This window comes from Lepidochelys kempii, chromosome 20 (genome assembly GCF_965140265.1).
Source record: "Lepidochelys kempii isolate rLepKem1 chromosome 20, rLepKem1.hap2, whole genome shotgun sequence".
NCBI classification, from domain to species: domain Eukaryota; kingdom Metazoa; phylum Chordata; order Testudines; family Cheloniidae; genus Lepidochelys; species Lepidochelys kempii.
This window is the reverse complement of record NC_133275.1, coordinates 25,714,721-25,741,018: the sequence shown is the minus strand read 5'-3', so window position 1 is coordinate 25,741,018 and position 26,298 is coordinate 25,714,721. Positions and strand designations below refer to the sequence as shown.

At 48.4% G+C, this 26,298-nt stretch overlaps 1 protein-coding gene across 1 annotated transcript in view; it reads right to left on the bottom strand.

Moving 5' to 3' along the window:
* LOC140900848 (LIM homeobox transcription factor 1-alpha-like) overlaps positions 1–26,298 on the bottom strand; it is a 62,048-nt gene that overhangs the window by 10,823 nt on the left and 24,927 nt on the right.

Here is a 26,298-nt window from a genome sequence, read left to right as displayed (position 1 = left end):
GATTCTGGAGTGGTTTAAGGGGGTTCCGGTTATGACTGGGGCTTCAGTGGTCAGAGCAGTGGCTCAGGGTGAGGGTTGTTCTCTGCTAGACACTATAGATACGGACGGGCACTGTGATGCCACGGTATAAATGCCTGCACTGATAACTGGAACAGGTAGAGCAGATGTATGAGGGGTCAGGAGTCCCACCAGTCAGGGGGCTCCGCAGCTGCTGGGAAAGGCTCCAGTTCTCCCTTGCGGCGGGGAGGACAGAAAACAGCAGCATCGGGTGCTCTGGGGGCTGACACAGGCCCCAGGCCACTGAGGCAGGGTCGGGCTGGGCCTGCCAGGCGCTCCCAAGCAAGTCCGGTGGTTCTGAACAGGATGACAGAGAGCAAGTGAGTTTGGGTTACCAGCTCAGTGACCTGGTGAGGGGGAGGAGAGGGGGTGTGGGAAAGGGCCCAGGGAAGCACCACAAAGTGGAATATGGAAACCAGGGGCCAGGTCATTAGCCGGTATAAAAGGCCATTGGTGGAGTCAAAGGAGCTGTGCTCGCTGACCTTCGCTAAGGATTCGGCCCTACAGGTATCAAAAATAACCCCTAGATGGGTAGTGGTTTCACTGGGCTAGGTCCACTGCTCCTGGCTCATGCTGCCGCTGACTTCCCCAGCTAGCTCTGCAAGGAACACGCCTGCCCGGCCTTTCAACTCCCTGTGGAGTCAGCGCCCACGCTGCCCTCCTGGGTGTGGCTGAGCTGTCCCAAGTGCCTCTTCTGCCCTTGAATGAACTTTGCTGGAGGCTCATTCAGGGCCGATACCTCTCACTCTATTCAGGCCAGTGGAGTCAGTGAATGCAGCCTGAGGACAGAGAAGCCCCCAGGGACCATGGTACCCGGCTCAGTCTGTTAGTGTGGTCTCAGCAGGTAAGGCTTCCTTCGAGACCCCTAAACTCATTTTAATAACGTAGTCCCTGGGGACTGTATGGATCCGGCACGGGGAACCCCGGAGGAGGCTGTTTGTGGCCCTTGCGGCGTCCTGAGAGAGAAATAAACAATCGCTGAGTGCCCGGTGTTCAGAGCAGATGGTTCTGATGAAGTAATTTGGGATCTAAACAAATGTGAGCATGGTGGCTGCCGGCTGACAGCTTCCATTTAGCCACTTGACAAGAGAAAGTAATAAAATGGGGATTAATTAGGCTGTTGTTTAAACACACAGGATCTTCCCCACCAGCAGGGAACTCATAAACTGGGATTGAGAACAAGACTGGGTTAATCCTCCTGGCAAACTCTGCGGAGCGGGATGGAGAGGATTACAGGGGAGAGCTCATCCCTTCCAAATACCACCATGGAGCTGTGCTGCGCAATGGCCTTCGCCTGCAGCAGCTGGGACATTCCAACTGGAGCCGCGCGGGATTTCTTGCTGTCTCTCTTTCTCTGTCTGTCTGTGTTCCTCTCCATCTCTCTCCACATCCCCACCCCCACCCCCGTCTTTTTGTGAGTCACGTTTTACTTTAAAAATTGAGTTTGAAATGGAAGTTCAGTATAAAGAAAAACACTGAGTGACGTGTTTAAAAACCAAACCCACACCGACACACTGCCCCAGAGGAGCAGGTGGGATGCATGCTCCAGGCACAGTCCCAGAGGTGGGCTGCCTACAAATCTGTTCCTCTCTGACACCAGCATCCGGTGTGGCAAGCAGAGGTGAAAAGACAAAGTAAACACTTCCGTGTTAACTGTGATCTGTGATCAGTTACAAGCATGTGGCTTATTACCGAGTAACAAGTTATTTATGTTCCTAGACTTTAAGCCTAGAAGGTCCTTACTGTTCATGTAGTCTGACGTCCTGCATAGCTCGGGCCAGACAATTTCACCCAGGGCTTCCTGCAATAGTCTGTGGTTAGGCTAGAGCATCTCTCTTAGAAAGAGACCCAATCTCCATTTATAGACTCCAAGTGATAGAGAATCCACCACATCCCTTTGGAGACTGTTCCAATGGCTAATTACCAGCTAATTACTTATGCCCAGCCACTGGATCTAGGTATGCCTTTGTTTGCTGAAGAGTGCTCTAATACTGGTTGTGGTAACTGTAAAAATGCAAAGCACGAGTCACTGAACGTGCCCAGCCTCTCTTCTGGAATTAGATCTTAACCCAAACCACCCTAACTATTAAATGCAGCGGCTCTCCACTGTCTCCTTGGTTTGCAGAATTTCCCTCCTAGGGATGGGAGTAATTTTTGTATGTACCACACTTGAGACTAAATCTCCATAACATGAAGGTTCTTGGGTCTTTAGAGAGACTGGTCCCATGGATCATGTTTAGTCTCAGCTAGTTCTTCCCAGGAGCAGCAGGTCCAGTCACACTCCTGTAACATACCCCAACCCTACCATTCTTGTGCATCCAGACATGCAGGCTTTTAGAAGGTGAGGGATAGGTCCAGCATGTGGCTAGCGCTACAGCCATAACAGTTGAAATACTAGGAATTCAGGAATTATTAGGAATACAAGCCACTCTGCAGGATAGCTCTCCATCCTGACTCCCATTAGTCCGAAGCGGGGATCATGCCCTGAAAGAGGGTTTAGTTCTTGTACAAAATCCTTAAATCCTTACCATGACAGCTATGGACATTTCCATTATGCAGATAAATATCTAAGCTATTTTTAGTCCTTTTTCCTTCCATGCCTTTGACCTCAACTGTATGCCGTAGCAATGAGTTTTGCAGGCTAATTGTTCAGTATTGCTTGGGAGGGGCAGGGAAAGGGAAACTTCCTGACATAAAACTTGCTTTCATCTTGATCCTGCACAGGACAGGGTATGGTAGAGATAAGCACAAGGTCAGGTGAATGTCTTGAGTGTGCAAATGCACATGTGTTTGAGTGTGCATGCACTGGTTTTAAATGTGAAAGCTGTGAGAGGTACTAGGTGGAGCAAAGCTACCTGGAAACAGATATCAGCGCTGGGAGAAGAGGCCTGCCCATTCCCAGCTTCCCAATAGGTGCCAAGCTGACTCGCCCCTTTATCCTATTGCTATTAGAACGAGGCAGTTAGTGAGTCTTGTCTAAAGACCCCTTCAGGTGCTGGCCATCTCACCTGGATTTCATAGGATGGGCTTTCCAGCTGTGATCAATTGAGGGATGCACAGCTGCAGTAACATAACTCAATTTCACATAGGAACTATGTGCCCCACACCCTCCCTTTCCCAAGCTAAGCCCTGAAAACAAATCTGCTCTGCTTTGTACTAATTGAAGAAAACATTCAGCAAGCAGCTCATAAACACGGTGTCAGCTCGCATTACACAAAATTAAAATTCTCAGCCCCTCCAACACTAGGAATTCCTAAAGAGGCCGGTTTTAATATCGCCTGAATCCATTTAAGTCAAGGTAATATTGTTTGGGTTGTCATAGGAACAGAATACATCTCCGTTGCAGCCAGTATTCTGAGAGGAGGGAAGGGCGGCTGCGGTGAGAACATGGTTGCATGGTGTCTGAATGCAGCTGCCCCGGGAAGCCACATGGGAGGATGTTGTAGATATTAACTGGGTTTCCAGGTTCATTACTTGAAGTGAATTTAGCATCAGCAAAGGTGCTGGATTGACAGCCCTGGGTGTGTCCACAGAGAGGGGACAGCCCAGGCAGCTGCAGGGAGAGCTTCCCATCCACTAGGAACATCCCTCACCTTCTTTGGAAGAACGCACCCAGTGCGAGGAGCGAGTTCAGACCCTGTGGTCCGGTCAGCCAATGAGGATGCAGCGTGATGCTAACTGTGGTACTGCCCACTTGTTCAACAGCCAAATTGTTTCACATACCCCAGGGCACAAGCCGGCATTCAGATCATATCAACTTTCACCCACTGCTGACCTGGGACCACATGTGGATTAGTTACCTACAGGCAAAAGGCTCAATGTCCCATTTCCAGCCCTCTAAGCCATCCTGCCCCCACGTTTTCTGGCACTCACAAACTACAGGGACAGGTGCATTACCCATGGAGGCCATACTGCAATCAAACTTCCAGAAAGAAGGCGATGTGTTAGATGGGTCCTACCCACCCTTGACAGATACCTGAAAGGTCGGTCTTTTTCTCACACTTTGGCAATGCTCATGCAGCTAGTCATGCCAAAAAGTCTCACTGAAGAAGTATAGCTGTGACACCGGGTAGGTAGCTGGTGTGCAGAGACCACTGCCCACCATGCCAACCAATATTGTCTCATTGTTTCTTTGTGCTCCCTGCCTGTATCCACCTGTTGTTTCTTATCTTATATTGTAAGTTCCTTGAGGCAGGAAGCATCTTTTTGTTCTCTGTTTGTACAGCATCGAGGCACAATGGGGTCCTGGTCTGTGACTTGGGTTCCTAAGTGCTACAACAATACAAATAATAAATAACAATAATGAATTGAACTGACAATTGGCATGAGGTTGTGTGTTTGTGTGAAACCCCCATGACAGGATCAAGTAGTTACATAAGCCTCACACTTCGCTGCACTTGTTGAAACGTATAAAGGAATTCAATGCTGGATTGTGTTTGCACGTCGCTGAGCAGACAAAAGCATTGCTCCTGCTGCATTTGATCACTAGCAGGGAACAGAAGGTTTTCAAGTAAAACATTTCCACTGCAGCTTAGGTCTCAGCTGGAATCAGAGGCCAACAGTTTGAGAAGAAACATGTGGTGTCTTCAAATTTGGACCCAAACCTCAACTTTCCTCTCTAAACTCCATAATGACTCCTCTCCATTGAGTGATGGGCCTGTGTGGGGAGAGCGAGGGACAGGGACAGAGGCAGTCACTGCTCACTGTTTGGGTAGTTTGAGCAGGTGTACTCATTCACCAGCTGCCATAGTTCAGAGTGAGCTGTACCTTTGATCCCTCAGTCAGAGGATGTCTACACAGCAATTGTAGGTGCGACTGCAGCATGTTTAGATGTACTTGGCCTAGCGTTGATCTAGCTAGTTCAGCTACGTCTATACGTGCTACAATCACATCTCCTGATTGCAGTATAGACATACCCTTCAGTTTCTTCATAGGCACCCTTTCCAGTGACAGTCTGGTGCCTACATGTCTCTCAGTGATTCACTCCACTTTTACACTGGGTCTCCAGGGCACAGCACCCTTGCTTACCAACCATGTTTCCTTGGCAGGTCCAACTGAGTTTGGCCCCTTCTATAGACTCCCCTTTGGGAGCTGTGACCAGGAAGAAAATGCAATGACACCCACAACAAAGCATTATTTATTTTATCCATGGGAATATAGCAACCAGAGAGAAAAGGATTAGAACTATAAAAGGGCTACACACTGAGGTGGGCTCGATTTAGCTCTGATATGCTATCTCTTCTGGGGACCGTGTTACCGTCTGCATCACTGCAGACCCTGCCTCTGTGCATCAGGGTTGCTGTCTTAACAGTTTCCAAGTTCTTTATTTAAGGTTTCCTGCTTGAAGAGCCCTGTCCCTTTCCCACTTAGAGACAAAACAAAAGACCTTGACCCTTGTCTTGTCCATTAAGCACCAGCAACTAGGCTATCTACAGCCATTGATCTCAGTTCCTACAGTGTGCAAAAGCCACCTGGGACTGAATGAACTCTGCAACCATGTAGTAGACAGCATGGTAGTAATCAAGTAGAGGCACATAACATTTGTAAAGTTAATACAGATATCTGTCACCTTCTTCGTACCTGCTCAGCCTGCATCAAATTAATTAATTCTACAAATGGTGGAATTTGTGTTTCCTGCTGGAAAAGGAACCATGTTAAAAGGGCATGGAGGAGAGATTGCTCCATGGAACAAGTGTCTGTGGATGGTGGGCAGGGAAGCTGGCTCATACTTGAGAAAATCTGCTCTGAAGAGCTACATGGAAAAGCCTCTGGGGCAGCCAGGGACAGGGCCCAGTGCTGCTGACAGAACAGGAGGTTGGTAAATTGCCTCTTAGAAGGTGCACCTGTACCAAGCATTTTCTCATAGGCAGCAGCTGTACCATCCAGACAAGGACAAAGACACATCAGGCTCATGCTGGAATGCTGCTGTCCGACAGCTCAATCCTCCACTTTGCGGGCTGGACAGACATCAGCGGCTGAGTGGGCTGTCACTGTACAGTTGAGAGCTATCACAGAGAGAGCAGCCCCCTATCACAGAGAAAATGCAGCACTGGGTCCTGCTGCAGGACCATAGGAATTGCCAGATGGGATCAGACCCATGGCCCATCTAGCCCAAAGTCCTGTCTCCGGTAACGCCCAGCACCAGTTGCTTCAGAGGAAGGTGCAGGAAACCCTTCAGGAGCTATGATGTGGGTAATCTGCTCCTCATTAAGGTCTCATCCTGACCACTAATCTTTAGAGATTGGCCTAAGCTTTCATGCCTGAGGTTTTGTATACCTACAAAAATACCTGTTAGCATTAATTATTGTAACTCTGGATATTCTTGTTATCTTTAGAAATGGCCACTGCTCAGTTCTTGGCCTCAACTACATCTTGTGGCAATGAGTTCCGCAGCCTAATCACATACTGTACGACAAATGATTTCCTTTCATCAGTTGTGGATTGACCATCCATGGCTCATGCTTCAGTTATCAAAGTGTGCAGTGCATATGATCACTGGGTGGAACTTTAGAGACCCCTTCGGAGGGACATCATCTTCCCCACATGCAGTTATCTTTCTGCCTTTGTTCCCAAAGTAAAATCCTCCATGGAGCTATACTGTGTGTCATTTACAAGATTTTAGAACCCTGAGATCCGGCATCCCCTGCCTGCTGCTGTCACTCACCCTCACACTGGGTGCAATACACTCTTTTCAGAGGGCCTATGCACTGGATTTAAGTGGCACTTAACTGGTGCACCAAGATGAATTTTGCTCACCATAAGGTATAGATCTGGTTGCATTCCGCGTTCCCATTTTCCTTCAAACAATCAACATCCGCTTCTGCAGCGCAGAGTTGCCCCATCCCCACCCTTTAGAATTTGCTTTTGAATGAAAGGCAAACTGTTCAGTCACTGAAACAGCTGTGAAAGACTTGGAGTTTAACTAATTTTCCCTAGGAAGTTTAGCAAAAATTTCTAACCATGCCATGGTAGGGGAGAGAGGTGACTGTTGCAAAAAAGCATGGAAGTTGGATGCTAGAGAGAGGCACCCCCCCTCCCAGCTGCAAAATTCAGAGACAGATTTCACACACCCTAGAGTTCAGGAGTGCTTTTGTTTGGGTATTTGGTCCAAGTTCCCTCTATTCATCTCTTTTGAACTGCACAAGCCCCAGAAAAGTCTGATATCTTGTTTCTATTTCCTTCTACAGCAGCTCATTGATACGGTTTGCCTCTTCAACAGAATATTTGGGAAGGGTTTACAGAGACCAACTGTTTTCAGCTATTTAATAGACTCCATCATCTATCGGATTCAAGTGCTAGTAAAATACCGCAACTCCCTAAACAGCCCATTAATCCCTACAGAGCCAGACCTGTCGCTCTTGGAGGCACCGTTCTCCTTGCAGACTGCTCTGGAGAAGGAATCACAGTCAGAGCGAGGGCTCTGCCCCTCCAAGGGACTCCAGATGGGGCTGAGCTGAGCAGCAAGTTATTGAGCAGTTCTCTGACCTGTTGTGTGGCAGCACGGAGGGCCCTGACCCAGGCCTGGGAAGGGTAATTTGGAGCGTATAAGATTGTACCAGTGGGATTAAAAGGTGTTAATGAAGCAAGGGCTAAGGCGGCCTTGAAAGCCATGAGGCCTGTGCTCCATGAAGCCAGCTTATTTAGTTAGGGTTTAGTCAAAATGAAGCAGTCCTGGCTTAAGCAAGGTCTGTTTACTTAACACTGAGCTGCAAAATCCATCGTAGCTGTCTGAAATATTGAAGTGGAACTTGTAAAGCCCCTTTCCAGATTTCATGCCGGGCTAGGAGCAGGGGGGGTGAGACACACAGGGTGGAATGAGGAGGCGCTGGAAATACAATACTCTCTTTCATTTCAAGGAGTTTATTTCACTCCACAATAGCAGAGACTTCCTTCAATAATATGGGGCAGGTGGGGAGGGGTTAAGGGGCAAAATTCCCCTCTGCTTCATTTCCATGTCACGTTAGCAACGCCGAGGCCAGAGTGAAGGAGCAGTTTTGGGGAGACTCTCACTTCCTCACGGATCTTCCCCCCAGGGCATTTGTTAGCCTCTCGGGAAGGGACACGCAGGGGTTCTCCTCTAGAAAGGGGCCCTTGGGTCCTGTTCACACCCAAGCCACAGTTAATTAAGCCAGTTCTCTCGCTGGTAGAATTTAAGCACAGCAGGCCCCATACAGCCCCTCTTCCTGCCAGGATCTGTGCAGCAAACATTCCCCGCTTCAGGGGAAACCCTTGGCAGCACAATCTCAGGAGCAGAGCGTGCTCCCAAAGGTGCAAACGCTCTGTCCTCTGTGCACAGTCACCAGAAGGATGGGAGATCTCTACTCTTTGGTGATGGGAAACTTTCTGCTTAAACAGCCAGTCCCTGGAGGCCCAAACCATCTGTCCTTCCCTCTGAAATGGATCATTCCTTGGGGGGCAAGTGAAGCCCAAAGCAGTGGACATCAACGAGTTCCTAGAACTGAGTTTGGCCTACTTCAGGGAGGGACCTGTGGGGAAACCACATGGGCTGGATGGGGAGGGAACGGGCTCTCCTAAAGGAGCTGCTCAGGGGCTAGATTGCAGCAACGGCTGGACATGCTGCAGACGCTCACATTCCAGTCGGGATCCTGCATGGGGGCTGGGGCAAGGGTGGGTAAATGTGATGGGCAGGATGGGGCAGCGCAAGGGACCCTGAGGCTGATGAATGCCTGCCAGGTTAGCCCTATCCCTGAGCATCATGAGGGTGCAAAGACTGGTGAGACTGAGGCCTGTGTGAGCAAGAGAATGCAGAGGTATCGCCCAGAGTACTAAGTGGTGACTGTACGTGATACGGATCACATACGGGACTGATGTAGCACCATAAACCCACACTGCACTTGGTGACCATTGCCCTGTGCCCCATCTCTAGCACCTCCCATCCAGGGCTCTCCAAGCAACTTCGTAAGCAGCTGCGTTATTACAGAGAATCCTTTACAGTTTCACTCAGAAAAGAACATCACGCAATATGCTTCCTGGACAGGTGCCCCCGCCTGGGCTCCTGCCAGCATGTCATGCTTGTCCTCTGCTCTCTGTATTGGCTTCCCACAGAAAATCGTATCAAGTTCAAAGGCCTGGGCACTTATCTTCCTGGTACCCAATGGCCTGGGCCCAGAGTAACTAAAAGGCCCTAAAGCTCTGGGATGAAGACTATGGCTACAACTCTTCTCCTCAGGAGCCATGGAACTTTCCACCAAAGCTCGTCTATGCAGGAGACAGAGCCTTGGTCAGAGAACAAACTAGCCCAGGCACTAAGGGCTGTCACAAACCTCCCCACCTTCAGCTCCCAGGGCCAGACACACTTCTTCAGTCTTGCTTTCTCTAACAGAAACACGGAGCACCATGTACACTAAAAAACAAACAACAAAATCCTCAAAAACAAATCCCTACCAAAACAACACAGACAATTCTCCGCTTGGGAAGAGGACGACAAAAAGAACGAATCTCACATGACAGGTGTTAGTTACATTGCTTAATGCACAATTAAAAGGTGCCCAAGTTATTAAGATGATGAGGGTGGTAAAAGAACCTGTATAGACAAGAATAGAGTAGGAGCCCCTTAAAACTATTCCCACAGGGAACTTACAGTGACACAGAACTCATTCTGTTCGTGGGAAAAACTAACTGCTGGCTGATGATTCTTTTTACCCAATGTAAAAAATGTTCATCATTGAAATGAAGGAGACACCAAATATGTGGGAACTTTGGGCCTGGAACAGGGAATACTGGAAAGGTTTGTGAAGATCTCTAAATTGATCGCTAGCAACATTTACTTTGATTGCCATTTGGTTATTAAAGCACCAAATTCTGAACCTCGCAAGAGCAGGTCTGACTGGCTGGGCCCTGCACTACCCTTGATATCAGTTCTGAAGAGAATAGTTGTTATACCCCGATAGTTAGTGTCTGGGCTTGAGTCTGTTAATGCTAGGGATGAAAATTGGTCCTTAAATAAAAAAATGAACAACAAACAAAACACCCGACTAGTTCCCAAAGCCGTGGAGATTCATAAATATTAAAGTGACAAGAGTGAAGCGCGACTGAAAGATTTAATACAGTGCTTCTGCTCTGTGCCTCAAGGGGTTAAGCCCCCTACTGCGAGGATATTACTGCCAGTTCTGTGGCACTGAGCCATCACCATATAATCTGATGAACTCTTTTATTAAATTTCACAGTCCTGTCTTCTTTATTAAAATCTCCCAGAATTCATAGGGCGCCTGTCATATTGCTGCAGAATGCTAACAAAAAAATTTGTTTTTCTCTGGGTCCTGCCAGTGAGAGGCTGCATTTCAGTGAGTGTCTCTGTCAGGTGCAGGGGAGGGAGGGACGCTGCCAGCCAAGGAGCAGCGGGCAAAATGGGAAAGATGCCCTTCCCTGTGGAAAAGCATCAACACCTCCGCTTCTCTCCCCACCCCAGAGCCAGTCATTCTGGACACAGACCAGGGGTGGAGAAAAGGGGCTCAAGGAGATGAACCTTTCCAACCGCACTGGTGGCCTTGAGAGGTTTCACTGGAATTATATAAGTAGAAAGAGGCCCACAATGGTCACATGAGGGCTGAACCAAGTGGCTGCAGGGGATGTGCAGATGTCATTGTGATGCAGATGGTAACAATGCCCTCACAGCATGCTCACGGCCTCTTGTCTTCACTGTCATCTTTGGCTCTTCAGCCACAGGCACAGAAGCATTGCCAGGAGGGATCAGACAAGGGTCCTATCTAGCCCAGCCTCCCATCTCCAAGAGTGGCCAGCACCTGTTGCTCCAAAGAACACCCCACAGAAGGCAGCAGTGGGATAACCAGGCCTCAGGGGAAGTTCCCTCCTGACCCTCATTAATTTGGGGTTGGGGTTCTTGCTCTGAAGCAGGTGGGTTTATAGCCCTTCCCAAACTTTCATCTTGGTTGGAGAAGAGCAGTCCATTGCCTCTTGCAAACCAGCATCTCAGACAGCAAGGGGTGCTGGGCTCTGCCAAAGGGAACTACTGGAATTTCTTACGTATTTATTTTTAACTAGAACGAATTACCAGTGGCTACAATACAGCCCCTTTCATACAAAGTCTCCACACAGGCAGGACAGAGGCCAACTATCTGTCCACTCCTGCCAGTCTTCCTGGTCTCCCCTGTGCTGCTGGATGCAACACCACCTGATATAAGGAGACATATTTGTAGGTGCAGAGTTTAAACCATCAATATATTGTAGGAAAAGCTATTCTGGAAAACCAACGTATCCCCCTTCACCCTCCCTGGTGGTCAGGAGACAGTGTTCTTGCTGCAGCTGGGTGGGTTCCATTCCCAGTCAGGGAGAAATCATTCTGATCTATACCGCAAGCTCCTCAGGGCAGGGACTCTCGCCCCAGTCAGCACGGAGCTAGCTTCACTGTTGACGCAGAAGAAAGAGAGAGGCCCGGGCCCTGCATCGCACGCAGTTATCTGCACCTTGGCCAAGCAGGTTCCAAACACGGCCACCAGCAGCACTTTGCTTCGGGGTGCATGACTACATGGCAACAGAAGGTCAGGTCCCCATCGAGTGCTCTGAGCACAGGTGTAGGAACAAAGCAGGAACTCTTATGTTCTGACACCAAGCCCCTCTAGGGCTCTGGGCAAGTCACGGTCCCGCCCTTTGCTTCAATCTCCTCCTCAGTGAATGGGCGATGCTGATAATAACCATTTGCCTATTTCGCATGAAGGTGATGAGAAGATTCTATTAAAACTGGTCTGCAATGCTACAGCCAGAGCACCGCAGAAATACCTAATGTCAGCAGAATGGACAGCTTACGTTCCAAGATGGTAAGTGCTCAGTATGGTCATTTTACTACCGAAAATCAGTGTTTTTGATGGAAGAGTGAAAACTACCCAGGAATCTCCCACTGACGTGTTTTCTTCCATGCCTGGACTATGACTTTTGCCAAGTATTGTAAAGGCAGAAAACGGAGCTGAAAGAGGACCCAGCGAAAGACACCAGGGGGGTTTCATTCCATGCTCTGGAGGAGAACTGTCAAGGTGAGTGTTTGCTCTGATACCCATGAGGGCCTTGTAGCCCAAATGGGCATTTCATTCTTTGTCACTAAGCGAGTGTGGGGCTGGTGAAATGCGCTTCCCTTCCTTCAGAGCAGCACAGCATGGGCAGGTGTCCCATGCAACACGCCCTGCACTGCCTAAGAGAGACCCTCTCTGAGGCACAGAGAGGAAGCGAGTCTCCAAAGCTCATTCATCTCTTGGCCTCTTTGCTGAGGCTGCCCATAAGGAGGCCAGATTTTCAAACGTGCCCAGCACTGAGAATCCAGCCAATGGCATTGATGGTTTCACCTGTCCACTGAAACCGACCATCATTCACGCCAGTGCAGAGAGGGTGCAAAATGCCACAGCTCTGATTCAATACCGCTTCATGTCCACTTTGCACGGGGGCACATGACTGCCTAGGGAGAATGGCAATGGGAGATTCAGGCCCGGCATCTCTGCCAGCCTGGCCTAGAGTCCCACCAGCATACAGCTCAGTGTAAGTTCTTCGAGGTTTTTTAAAAACAGGGGAAATTTTGAGAGAAGCAGAGCTCTGAAGTGCCCTGAGACAAACAACCACAGGGCACTTGGGCCCGCAGAAGCAGCGTCACGGTTGGGAGGCTTTGTTTTCTCCACTCACAGATCTAGCTGTAGCTTTGGTGCACTTTGTTGGCCCTGCATTTGGTTCTCAAACAGGCCGCAGGTGAGTGAGCGCAGCCGATAGAGCTGTGGGATTGAGGAGCAAGAAAGAGCAGAGCTTGCATCGGTCACCAGAGATGTGTGGAGGGGCAGAGATGAGACCGGCCTGTCCACACGAATAGTAGAAGAGCTCTTTGAAAAATGGATTTGTCTTTTTACAGGAAATCTCACCCACTTTGAAGTTACTTTTCATTCTGAATCAGAACAAAAATTTTAAATACCAGAAATTTTCAGAAAGCAAAGAAATCCCAAAAAGTTTCTCATTGTAAATGTCAAAATGGAAAATTTCAGTATGTTCAATCTGAACAAAACAATTAACATGTCAAAATGATATGATTTACAAAGGAAATAAATGTGGTTTCATTTCAAAATTTGGATTTGACGTTACATTTCCACTGATTGGAAAATTTAAACTGTTGTCAAAATAGACATTTTCCACCATGGAAAATGTCTATTTTGAAGAAACCACAATTTATGTCAGGAAATTTCTGTAAACATCTCTAGATCTCAGTTTGTGGGGAAGTTCCCAAGGAGATGGCATTGTCTTTAGAAACAACAGATTCGTGCACCCTGTCACCGCTAGTAGAGATCTGGACACCTTAGCTAGAGATTTTCAGTGACTAGTGATTTAGGGCGCCCAGTGGGAGGCAAGTTAAAGGGGACTAGTTTCCAGGGGTTGGGTGCTCAGGACTCTCTGAAAATCAAGCCACTTTATGGTGTCAAGTTGGACATCCAAAATCACCAGGTACTTTTGAGAATCTTGACTTTTGGGCTTTTTCTTGTTATGGCTCCCATTTACCCCATCCCAGTTCACCTAGAAAACTCCGGATTCTGATTAAACTCTGAGACAAGCACTTCTGATACAAGGAAGCCAATTCTCTCTGGAAAGAGCCTTTGGAGACTTGGTCCCAATCTTACATCCAGGATAGAATGCTCCTGCTGGCGTTTCCCCTCTCTCATCCCTTGAGACGAATCCCCTCCACCCGCCCGCTCACTTTTCAGTCTGCAAAGCACAAGCCAACCAAGCCGCTTGCTCCAGGTTTGTGAATTTCGAGCTGGAGTTATCAATTCATATTGATTTTGTGTTGCCTTGTTGACCGCCTCTGTAAAGCCTTGGTGGGTTAGATTAGTATTCTGTGTAGGGAAGCGTTCCTCTCCTCCCACAGTAGCTAGGGGTGATATTACTGATCCAGATAGTATCCAAACTCAATATCCTGTCTCTCCCTTTCTCATTTCCTGTTTGCAGGTCTGAACGCCAGCCCTGTTGGCGGGGGGGGGAAGGGGGGGACAAGCGCGTGAGCAGGGCCGCGTATGTCAGAGCGAAGGGGAGACAGAAAGGGGGGACGCGAAGGGGGATGGTTACGGGGGGGAAAGAGGCAGGGGGTCTGCAGACTCTTTTTTATGACAGATTTAATAATGACAAAAGAACATCATTAAACATTCATTAGAATTATTTAATTAAATTTTACTTTGGAGAAAAAAAGAGATTAGATATGATGCAAAAAGCAATATTGATTGAGAAAAGAACAAGCTTGTGAGACGTGATTTAAATTAAACTCTGGGCTCTCTCTCTCTCTTCCTTTTAACGCGGTGAGGTGCTGGGAAGTGGGTAGAGCAGCAGCAAAGGAAGAGTCAGTAGTGACCAGTGATAACAGGCACCGTCCCGCCCCACCTCTGACCGTCAGCTTGCCGGGGCTGGAGCCTTTCCCTGCCACCTGTGAAACCATTGGGCTACATTTCACCCTAACATGACAACTGTAACCAATGAACCATCTTTCCTGGGGAAATGCCACAACCAGTTCTTGATGGTTTAAGGGCCCTTTACCTGGTGCCCAGGATAAGCTAAGGGGATAAGCTAGAGAGGAAGGAAGGTGCAGTGGTTAGGCCTGCTAGCCTGGGACTTGGGAGACCTGATTCAATTCCCAGATCTACCACAGACTCCCTGTGTGGCCTTAGCTCGGTCACTTGGGTCTAGATCCTCAAAGGGGTATCCAGATTCCTAACCCCCAGTGACTTCAGCCTAAATACCTTTGAGGATCTGGCCTTAGCCTCTCTGTGCCTCAGTTTCCATTGGCATAAGAGGAGTCATGGCACTGCCCTGCCTCACAGGTAGGCTGCCACCTGTCCAAGTTTTCCCAGGATTGTCTCTTTTTTCAAGGTAGCTGCCCCAGGAAATCAGTATGGGTGCTTGGTACACACTGCCAGCTGTCCCGATTTATGGGCCCGGGACCACCCTGGGTGTCTCCCCCTTTTTTGTTTTTACCTCAGAGGTGGCAATCCTACTTATGGGAGCGTGCGAGGCCGAATACATTACAGCGTGTGAGGTGCGCCGGCACTGTTGTAACTAGAGGTGGCCATATTAGCCAGATGAGGTTTTTAACTTAAAGCTGCTGTAAGGATGGGTCTACGCCAGAACTCATCTTGATTTAAACTCAAACAGTTTCTAAATCCCAGGTTTAAACTGAATTAAGAGCGTCTACACAGGAGTTTTCTGTTACTGGTTACATGAAATTAATTTTAAATCACACCAAACAGGTGCAGCTTTGTGTGTGGACCAAGCCCCTGTTTATTTGCACCTCCCTTCTCATGAGGCCAGAAGACACCATTAATATACCTAGTCTGACCTCCTGTGTAATGTAGGCCACATAATTCCAGAACAGATCTTTGAGCAAAACACCCCCTCTTGATTTACACATTTCCAGTGACGAAGAATCTATCACAACCATTAGTCAATTGTTCCCATGGCTAAATGCTCTCACTGCTCAAAATCTGTGCCTTATTTCCAGGCTGAATTTCTCTGACTTCAAATTCTCTCTATTATCAAATTCTCTCTATTATCAAAATTCTGTTTCCTATGTAGGTACTTCTACAGTGTGACCAAGTCATCCCTTAACCTTCTCTTTGATAAGCTAAACAGATTGAGCTCCTTAAGTCTTTCACTATAAGGCATGTTTTCCTATCCTTTAATCATTCTTGCGGCTCTTCTCTGAACCTTCTCCAATTACCAACATTCTTCTTGAATTGTGGACAGCAGAACTGCACACAGTATTCCATTAGTGGTTGTGCCTGTACCAAATACAGAGGTAATACAACCTCTCACTCCTACCCGATATTCCCCCGTTTGTACATCCAAGGATCACATTAGCCCTTTGGCCACAGTGTTGCAGTGGGAGCTCATTTAACCAAATTTTAATCTATTTCATGTGTGTCATGTTGATTCTGTATCATTCTAGTTTATTAATCAAGTTGTCATGCAATACCAAATAAAATGCCTTACAGAAGTTTAAGTGTATCAACACTGTTTCCTTTATAAACCAAACTTGTAACTGCGTCAAAAGTGATATCAAGTTAGTTTGACAAGACCCTATTTTCCATAAACCCATGATGATTGTCATTGTTACCCTCCTTTATTAAACGTTTCCTGTATCAGCTGTTCCCTTATTTTGCCCACGCATGATCCTTACATTTTGTAAAGGTCCCAATGAAAACACCTGCCTGAAGTGGCTTTCCAGACATTAACTCTATTCATTACACATAGGCATGGAAGGAAATTCACAGTAAGGCCAGAAGGGACCGTTATGCTCATCTCCTGCATCGCACAGGCCAAAGAACATCACCTAATAATTTCTGCATCAAGCCCATCACTCTTGTATGAGCTAAAGCAGTGGCTCTTAACCTTTCCAGACTACTGTGCCCCTTTCAGGAGCCTGATTTGTCTTGTCTTCCCCCGAGTTTCACCTCACTTAAAAACTACTTGCTCACAAAATCAGATATAAAAATCCAAAAGTGTCACAGCCCACTATTACTGAAAAATTGCAGCCTTTCTCATTTTTACCATATAATTATAAAATAAATCAACTGGAATATAAATATTGTACTTACATTTCAGTGTATGGTACATAAAGCAGTATAAACAAGTCATTGTCTGTATGAAATTCTAGTTTGTTAGTGCTTTTATGTAGCCTGTTGTAAAACTAGCCAAATATCTAGATGAGTTGATGTATCCCTGGAAGACCTCTGAATACCCCAAGGGATACATGTACCCCTGGTTAAGAACCCCTGAGCGAGAGCATCTATTTTAAAAAGATAGTCCAGTCTTGAATTAAAGACTGCAAGTGAGGGAGAGTCCACCCTCTCCCTAGGTGAGTGCTTCTTTGCTCTGGCTAGGGACTCGATGTGACCTAATGAGACTTTTATTTAACTTTTCGGATTCTTTAAAGCATGCTTTATTGGTGGGGAAACAATTCCCAGACATAGAACCTGGATTTATTGATGGGCTTATGAGCTAAGGGAATGCTTTACGGCACAAAGCTTAAGTCTCCCTCTAGCACAGAAATCGTGGAAGATGAAGAACTGTGCACTTTGGAGCAACAAAATATTGAGTGTAGCATGTCTATCCCGGAGTGTGACATGGGATTCTGGAGAAAGGGAGATACTCCCTAAAAGCAACAGGCTGGTGCACACAGAAGCAGGAGTGCACTCTGTGCAGGCTAGGGAAGAAAGCGGTCATGCTAAAAGTGTGCGTGGAGGGGACATTATGGAGGAAATTGGGGAAAGAATTTTAGATGGAGCCATTGGGATTGGCCCTGGGTGACTGGGATGTTCTCCCAGCTGTATCTGAAACACCCTGATAAAGGGAAAGTTGTATAATAGCCAAAGATACAGGACGCTGCCACCGAGCTAGGCAGGGGAAACTTTCATTAACCACACTTAGGGTTAATTACATTACAAGGGGGGAGTGAAAGCTGGAAGCGCTTTATGGATCTGGTTTATAATGCAATTTGTGCATCAGCTAGAAGGAAGGGACCTTGTTCTGCCACCACCAAAGCATGTTAACAACCCAGAGGTTGTGGAGGCCCAAACATTCGGGAAGCCCAGCAAAGAGAGAGAGCGGGATAAAAGCCAGAGAGGAGAGGAGAAAGAAGTGCACAGGAGAACTGACATCAGGTGGGTGCTATATGGAGCCGGTAGAGTCAAGTGTAACCCCTGATGCGTGTGTGCTACAGGTCCCCCTCTGTGCACCGTCTACACAGGACAAGAGTCTGTTACAGCCCTAGCTAGGGAGCTGTGGCTGACTCTGTCACCGCTGGGGCTTTGAGCTCTGGAGGTCCAGTCTCTGGTGCGGTGCCACAAGTTGAGGGGCTGGACAGCAAGAAGAAAGGTGACTGTGAACCTTGGGGAGAAGCAGGTGACCAGATGTCCTGATTTTATAGGGACATTCCCGATTTTTGGGTCTTTTTCTTTTTAGGCTCCCATTACCCCCCACCCCCTGTCCTGGTTTTTCACGTTTGCTGTCTGGTCACCCTAGGGAGAAGGGATTGGGGGTCTGATTTCCCAAGATGTTTAGGATCCAGTGGGAGCTGCTGCCATGCTCAGCTACTCAGCAGCCACCCAGGAAAGTGGGCTGTGGTTTGCAACTGGTGAGTAACAGGAAAACTTGTTCAGTGCTGCCAACTGTCTCACAATGGTTTTCTTAAAGTCCCAGCTCCTGGACTCAGGTGATTAGGCGACAATCTCAGCTTCCATTTTCTTAAAAATCAATCAGTCTCTGGCCCCCTCCATTATGGAGAAAAGCTGGAGAATGAGCTGCCTCATGGCTGAGAAACCACACGGCAAATCCAAAGAACCCCTAACTTATCGTTTTTTTAATCGCAATGTGGGGGGCTGACTCATCCTTTTCAAATGGCTAGGGTTGGCAACAGTGGCTCCTCCAGACTGATGCTTCGCCGTGCAGGACTCGGATCTGACAGGCCGCAGGGGAGAGGCCAGGCTGAGAGAGGAGGAGCCTCAGTGACCAGCGGAAACAGGCATGTTGAGGCTGGATGTATGCAGCTAGGAATCTGTGCTTGAGAAAACGCCCCCTGCAACTCTGAACAGAGACTGCTCAGGCAGGAGGGATGCAGCCTCTTGCTTCCGCCTCAGCCAAACCTGAACTGGCTGTTCTCAAAACATGTGCGAGAGGAGCGAGGCCGGGAGGCCACAGAGAGGCAGGCTGAAGGGTTGAGGAACAGGGCTTTGACTCAGGAGACCTGCTTTCCATTTCTGGCTCTTTTAGAGGTTCCCTGTGCGACCTCTGGCAAGTTACTTAATCCATGACCCTGCAGGTTATTCTGTGGGGGGCCAGGGGTCCAATTTGTAGGATGAGGCCCTTAATCTCTCTGGTCCTCCGATAATAATTTCATCTTTGTCTGTTTAGATTGTAACCTCTGCAGGGCAGAGACTGCCTCTCACTGCTACCTGGGAGACTTAACTGCTCTGGCTGATCCTCACCATGCTGGCATGGGACCATTATTTCAGGCCTTATGGCATAATTCTCAGTGATCTGGCTGCACTCACACCTTTAGGGATTACTGGAGCCATGAACTGCTATCAGCTGTTTGGCTTCTGATGATATGAATAAGCATTAAGCCCCATAGGAAAAATTAAATCCAGGAAATGAAGATGAAACAGGGAAACCAAGCTGGGAGCTCTCATCTTTGAAGGGTAATAAACACAGGGAATAAGGTACCAGGGAAGGAGAATGGAGCAAAAGATAAAAATAGGCAAGGGAGTGTAATGCATTTCTGAAGCAACCCGGCCGAGCAAGCTCCAGTGATCCAGCAGGGAGGCTGGCATTAGACCCAGCAGACTTTCCTTATGTGTTACATTCCCCGTTTTCATTTTCTTCCTCTTCTAATTTAATCATAATGTGTGTTCCCAAAAGGGAGCCACGGATTCTACTCCTGGAGCAAAACCCACGTGGGAAACAAGGGACAGGCTGTTTCCTAGACAGCAAGGAGCACTGAGAAGGCAAAGAGACCCATGTCCCAGGGCACTTCAGCACGGGGAATATTGATTATTATCCACCTCCCCTCTCACAAATACACAGGGAAGCCGGTTTTGTTTTAAAATACTGAATTAATTGCTCGTATTTCTTAACAGTGTTGGAGACTTGAGACCGGTTTCTAAATGAGGAAAATACTTGATGAAGAAGGCCCCATGTGTTTCAAGCTTTACACTTCCACGTCTTTTTGTTTTGTTTCATTTTTTGTAATTTTGTTTTTTGTAATTACAACCAAGTTTATGAACAGAAAGATTTCCAGAGTTATAATGCAACAATTGTAGCATCTCAACCTTTATAAACCTGCTTCCCTCAAGCTCTGCCACGCAGTCCCAACCTCCAGCCCTCCTGCTATCCCAGCCCTGGGCTCCCCACCGCTGCCAGTATCCCCCAGTCCTGACCTACAGTCCTGCTGCTATGCCAGCCCTGGGCTCCCCCTCCAGCTGCGCTGATGCCCCTCAATCCTCACCTCCAGCCTCCTGTTCTCCCAGCCATGGGCTCTGCACACGCACTGATCTGCTGATGTCACTCAGTCCTGACTTGCAGCCCCCGGCTGTCCCAGCCCTGGGCTCCCCCCAACTGCTCTGCCAGTGCCCTGAATCCCAATCCACGTGCAGAACTGTGATTCGGAGACAGGCACAAAAGGACACTGGTCCAAGACTCACCAAAGTCACTTATAAACTAAGACAGGATTTGCTTTTCTGAGGTGAAAGGTTAATGCAAACCCGCCACAATCTGCTAACTATCTTCTAATGAAAAAAGAAAAGGAGGACTTGTGGCACCTTAGAGACTAACACATTTATTTGAGCATGAGCTTTTGTGAGCTACAGCTCACTTCATCGGATGCATGTGATTAGGCCCTATGATGGTGTCCCCTGAATAGATATGTGGACCCAGCTGGCAACGGGCTTTGTTGCAATTCCACCATGATTTCAACAATTTCCATCCCACCATCAACCTCAGCCTGGACCAGTCCACACAAGAGATCCACTTCCTGGACACTACGGTGCTAATAAGCGATGGTCACATAAATACCACCCTATACCGGAAACCTACCAACCACTATTCCTACCTACATGCCTCCAGCTTTCACTCAGACCACACCACACGATCCATTGTCTACAGCCAAGCTCTACGATACAACCGCATTTGCTCCAACCCCTCAGACAGAGGCAAACACCTACAAGATCTCTATCAAGCATTCTTACAACTACAATACCCACCTGCTGAAGTGAAGAAACAGATTGACAGAGCCAGAAGAGTACCCAGAAGTCACCTACTACAGGACAGGTCCAACAAAGAAAATAACAGAACGGCACTAGCCATCACCTTCAGCCCTCAACTAAAACCTCTCCAACGCATCATACAACCTATCCTGAAGGACGACCCATCGCTCTCACAAATTTTGGGAGACAGGCCAGTCCTCGCTTACAGACAGCCCCCCCAACCTGAAGCAAATACCAGCAACCACACACCACACAGCAGAACCGCTAACCCAGGAACCTATCCTTGCAACAAAGCCTGTTGCCAACTGTGTCCACATATCTATTCAGGGGACACCATCATAGGGCCTAATCACATCGGCCACACTATCAGAGGCTCGTTCACCTGCACATCCACCAATGTGACATATGCCATCATGTGCCAGCAATGCCCCTCTGCCATGTACATCGGTCAAACTGGACAGTCTCTACGTAAAAGAATAAATGGAAACAAATCAGATGTCAAGAATTAGAACATTCAAAAACCAGCTGGAGAACACTTCAATCTCTCTGGTCACTCGATTACAGACCTAAAAGTTGCAATTCTTCAACAAAAAAACTTCAGAAACAGACTTCAAGGAGAGACTGCTGAATTGGAATTAATTTGCAAACTGGATACAATTAACTTAGGCTTGAATAGAGACTGGGAGTGGATGGGTCATTACACAAAGTAAAACTATTTCCCCATGTTTATTCCCCCCACCCCCACTGTTCCTCAGACGTTCTTGTCAACTGCTGCAGATGGCTCACCTTGATTATCACTACAAAAGTTTCCTCCCCCTGCACCCCACTCTCCTGCTGGTAATAGCTCATCTTAAGTGATCACTCTCCTTACAGTGTGTATGGTAACACCCATTGTTTCATGTTCTCTGTGTATATAAATCTCCCCACTGTATTTTCCACTGAATGCATCGGATGAAGTGAGCTGTAGCTCACGAAAGCTCATGCTCTAATAAATTGGTTAGTCTCTAAGGTGCCACAAGTCCTCCTTTTCTTTTTGTGAATACAGACTAACACGGCTGCTACTCTGAAACCTATCTTCTAATGCGTCCTTTTCTATTCACCGAGGCTAATAGAGCAGGACATGGTGCAACAGAGAACAGCAGGGACTGCCGTAGCCTCCCCTTGGTGAATTCAGCTGCAGCCATGGGTTTTACATGTCACAGAGGAATCTGGTTTCTCAAAAGGAGGAAGCCAGTGCTTAATTTGTGCCAGGGCTTGCCAGGGCTGAACCCCAGCACCACTGGGCTTGGCAGTTCATAGCCCCGGCATTGCTGGGCTTGCCGCATCAGTTATGAAAGTAAAGAAACTACTTGAGCCCCTGCACCTCTTTCATTACAAACAAGGCACTGGCGGATGCACTGTTAGCCAGAATAACTCTTTGTAAGTCAGGATGCGTGTGCGGATTTCACCCCGTTTGGAGCAGCTCCCGGCTGCCTGCACCATGGAATTTCTATAGCGCCTTCGGCTGCATCATTCTCCAAGCACCTGGGCACTTACACTCTGCCAGGCACATTTCAGGCACCTCAGACCTTTGTTTCTCCAGCACCTTTGCCCTCACTGGTGCCCTCTGGTGGTTGCTGATACGTGTCTGATTGAGAGAGTCAGCCTCTGGCAATGGGACGACACTGATGCCCTGCGACAGACTCCCATTGCCCTCCATTCGGCCTGGCCAGGAGCCTCGCGCAACAGAGCTGGCAAGCAGCTTGTGGTTCTTGGGGAAGGGTTGAGATAGCAATATGACACCTAGCAGCCCTCCCCGAGCTCCTGACCCTCTAGTGCTGTTCACACACACCGTATCCACAGCCCCAGTGAGCTCACAGTCCGAACCGGCAATGCAGGGAAGCGGAGTCAGATTTCTTTTTCAAATATATGCTTTAAACCAGCTTCTGGAGAAATTCTGTGGCCTGTGTGTGCTGGGGTGGGGTGGAGGTGGGGAAGAGCTCTCGCTCTTGATGCTCATAGTGGCCTCTTCTGGCCTTGGAATCGATGAATTCCCCTGTTCATCCCCTTCCCTTATGGGCCGTGAGGAGAACAGGAAGCTTTGCATTGCCCTCAGCAGACAATAACTAACTATGGTCAGCTCCCATGCTTCAGGGCTTCAGCTGGTCTTCTGCAGGGGCCAGGACCCACAGCGTGACTGTCTGTGCACAGATTCTGTCTCGGGCTCCTGTTTGGATTGATTATGCTGCACTACAATCATCCCGATAGCGTGCCATTCCACGGCACAGGGGCTCATGCCTCTGCCAAGTCTGAAGCCCCCACTGTTGCTAAGCAGCCTCCACGTTAGCCTTCACACCAAATAGCAAAAACACAGCCTGAAAAGCAGAGCCCTGCAAGGAAAGAACTGCCCGAGAGGGTGGTGCCCGTGAGAGATTCTGCTTCAGAGCAGCACTGGGGTTTGAACTACCGTTCCTCATCTGATTATCTACGATGCAGGAGGGGCCCCTGCAGTCTCTGCAAAGGGAGGTGACTCAGCACCCGGCATTGCTGCTCTCATTGAACATTATTATTATTTCACAGCATCTCTGAGTGCACGGGGCTGTGCTCAGAAAAGGCCCAAGAGACAGGCCTCTGCGCCAAAGAGCTCAGCCTCTCTGCGATGGACTCAGCTGACGAGCAAGGAAAGGATGGGCCAGGGAGGGCATGGGCTATAACGGAGACCGTGTGTGTGTGTGAGAGAGAGCTAGGTCTCAGCGTGGTGCCCAGGACGGGCTCTGCCCCGATCCTGCTGAGCTCTCACCGCAAGCCAGGTTGGCAGGATGAGGCTTGTATAAAACCTGAAACCCAGCTCTTGTAAGGAAATGCTATCACTGGGGCTTTTCAAGCTGGGCAAACCTGTGTATAAAGGGAAATTCTTCCCCCTGCAGCTCACGCCAAAAGGCCATGAAACGCTGTCCTGGGGACACTGACATAAAGCCCCATGGAGCTGGGTGAAACACCCCCGGTGGTGGAACATCTCCCTGGCCACTCCTCCTGCGCCAGCCCTGGAACTGGCTGTTTGGAGCTTGCAGTCAGAATCCGAGCCCTGCGGGAGTGGGACACAAAGAGTCCATCAGCAGGATGCAGTCTCAGTAGCCCCAAGAGCCACTAGGCTACTTCCCTGCTGGACTGGGGCGGCTCCCAAACACGCAGCTGCCAGGTCCACCCGGAGCCTCTCTCCACAGGGAACGGAGGCCTCGTCCATCTGGGCGGAGCATTTCTTACTCCTTTTGAACTGCAGGGGAGAGTCCCTGAAGGGACTATGCCATCTGTGCTGAGCGTGTGGAAGCAGAGAGTCCTACTGGTCTGGACAACCCCTCCCGTCCATCTGCAGAAAAGCTCTCAAACCAACCTGCTCACAGGACTGTGGGGCCTGATCCGAAGCCCACTGCAGTCACTGGGCTTTGGATCAGGCCTTAAATAACTAGATCCCTCTTGCAGCTGTAAAGGGGTCTCCACCAATTTGGAACACAGGATTTATCGTCTGGGTCAAACAAGGGGCCTGTCTGGCCTGGTATCCCATCTCTAACAGGGGCAGCCCCAGCTGCGCCAGAGGAAGGAGCAAGAAATCCTGCAGGAGGCAGCAATGGGATAACCTGCACTCGGGCAAGTTCCCTCCCAACCCCTGGTAGTCAGAGGTCGGGGCTTGTGTGCTGAGGCAGGCAGGGATCTAGCCATTCCAGAATGCCTGCTTGTTTTCTAATCCTCACTATTTTAACTGTGGATATTCTTGTTATCCAAATTAGGGCTTGTCTACATGGGGGAAAGTTAATCTGAAATAAGGCAGAATGTGAATGTAAAGCAATATAACTATTCTAGAATAGCTCCCCGTGTGGACATTCTTATTCTAGAAGAGCTATGCCCATTAATCTCTCTGTGTAGACAAGCCCTTGGAGCCTTCTAGGGACCCTGCAGAGCACTTAGCCACACTGACATCTTGTGGTAGCGAGTTCCCCTGGCTAATCATGGATTATTTGGAAAAGCATTTCCTTTTACCAGTTTGAACTCTGACGCCTTTCTGCTTCATTGATTGTCCCTTTCTTCGTGTTCTCAGAGGCAAGATGAATAGAAGTTCCTGAGCTACTGCCTTGCTCCTCTTCATTAATCTGGATGCCCTTTTCACATCCCTCTTATTTTTCTCCTCTCTGAGGCCTGCTCTGTATACAGTGCTTGTACCCGTGAAATTATGTCAAAGGCGCGCTTTTTTTTGTAATCAAAAGATTTATTCCAATACAACCCTTTGTGTGGATGAAGTTAAACTGGTACAAAGGTGCCTTGCACTGCTATAGCCTATTCCCCTTCCAAATGGCATTAGCTACACTGGTATAACCGCATCCACACTGTGGGGGGACAGGGACCTTTGGAATTACCAGCCACACCCAAAGTTAATCTTTAGCCCTTGTCTCCAGGCTCCATTTATGGTCCGAACAACCAACAAACTTGCAAAAGGAAAACAAAACTTCCAGCTGGGTGTTTCTCCCACCAGGAATCCCCCTCCTCCAGGGACTCCTGCAGGAACCTGTCCCTTCTGGAAGCTCTTCTCTACAACCCAGTATTCTGCCGTTCTTTTATAAGGAACACTTGTCCCCTTCTCACCTGCATCTGATCAGAGAACAGGGCTGGCTGGCTCTGGGCCTTTGAAGGGGCCGGCCACCCTATTACAGGGGGGCTGTGCCATTTTAACGATGCCATTCTGGTTAAAGGGGTATCACTTGTATGGGTCAAGAAGGCCAAAGGTTATAGTCATCCCAGTCTTTCTCACTCCCTCTTTATAAGCTAGTTAAATCACCTCCTCACAATGAAGAGCTCCTTACCATGGGGTGGATTCTCCATCAGTGGAAGTCTCTAAGTCAGGCGTAGATGTCTTTCTAACCGATCTGCTGTAGCTGAAACAGGAGTTACAGGCTCACTGCAGAAATTATTGGGTGCAGTTCTGTGCTATGCAGGAGGTCAGAGAACAACCAGCCTGATCCCTTTCTGGCCTTAACGTCTATCTGCCTACAAAGATGCTGACTGGTGACTGAACTGAAAGCATTCACCCGTTTGCGTTTTCTAAGGGAAATACAGAATATGTGGGCGGGTGGAGATAGCTGAACTGAACTGAGCCAGCCAGGGTGCAGATTCATAGATTCAAAGGCCAGAAGGCACCATTGTGAGGATCTCATCTGATCTCCTGGATAACACAGGCCAGAGAAGTTCCCCCATTTATTCCTAGACAGGATATTTTAGAAAAACATCCAAGCTTGATTTAAAAATTGCCAGGGATGGAGAATCCACCATGACCCTTGGTACATTGTTCCAATAAATTGCCCTGGGAGTAGATGAAAGTTTACAGGCACTCAGACAAGCAGAGCTACTCCAGTCATCAGGGACCCAGTGCTGTCTGAGAGACACAGAGAGAGGACACAGTGAGATCTTCAAACAGGGCGAAAGTCACCCCCATTGGAGCCTCCGCATGAGGCCTAGGCGCTGC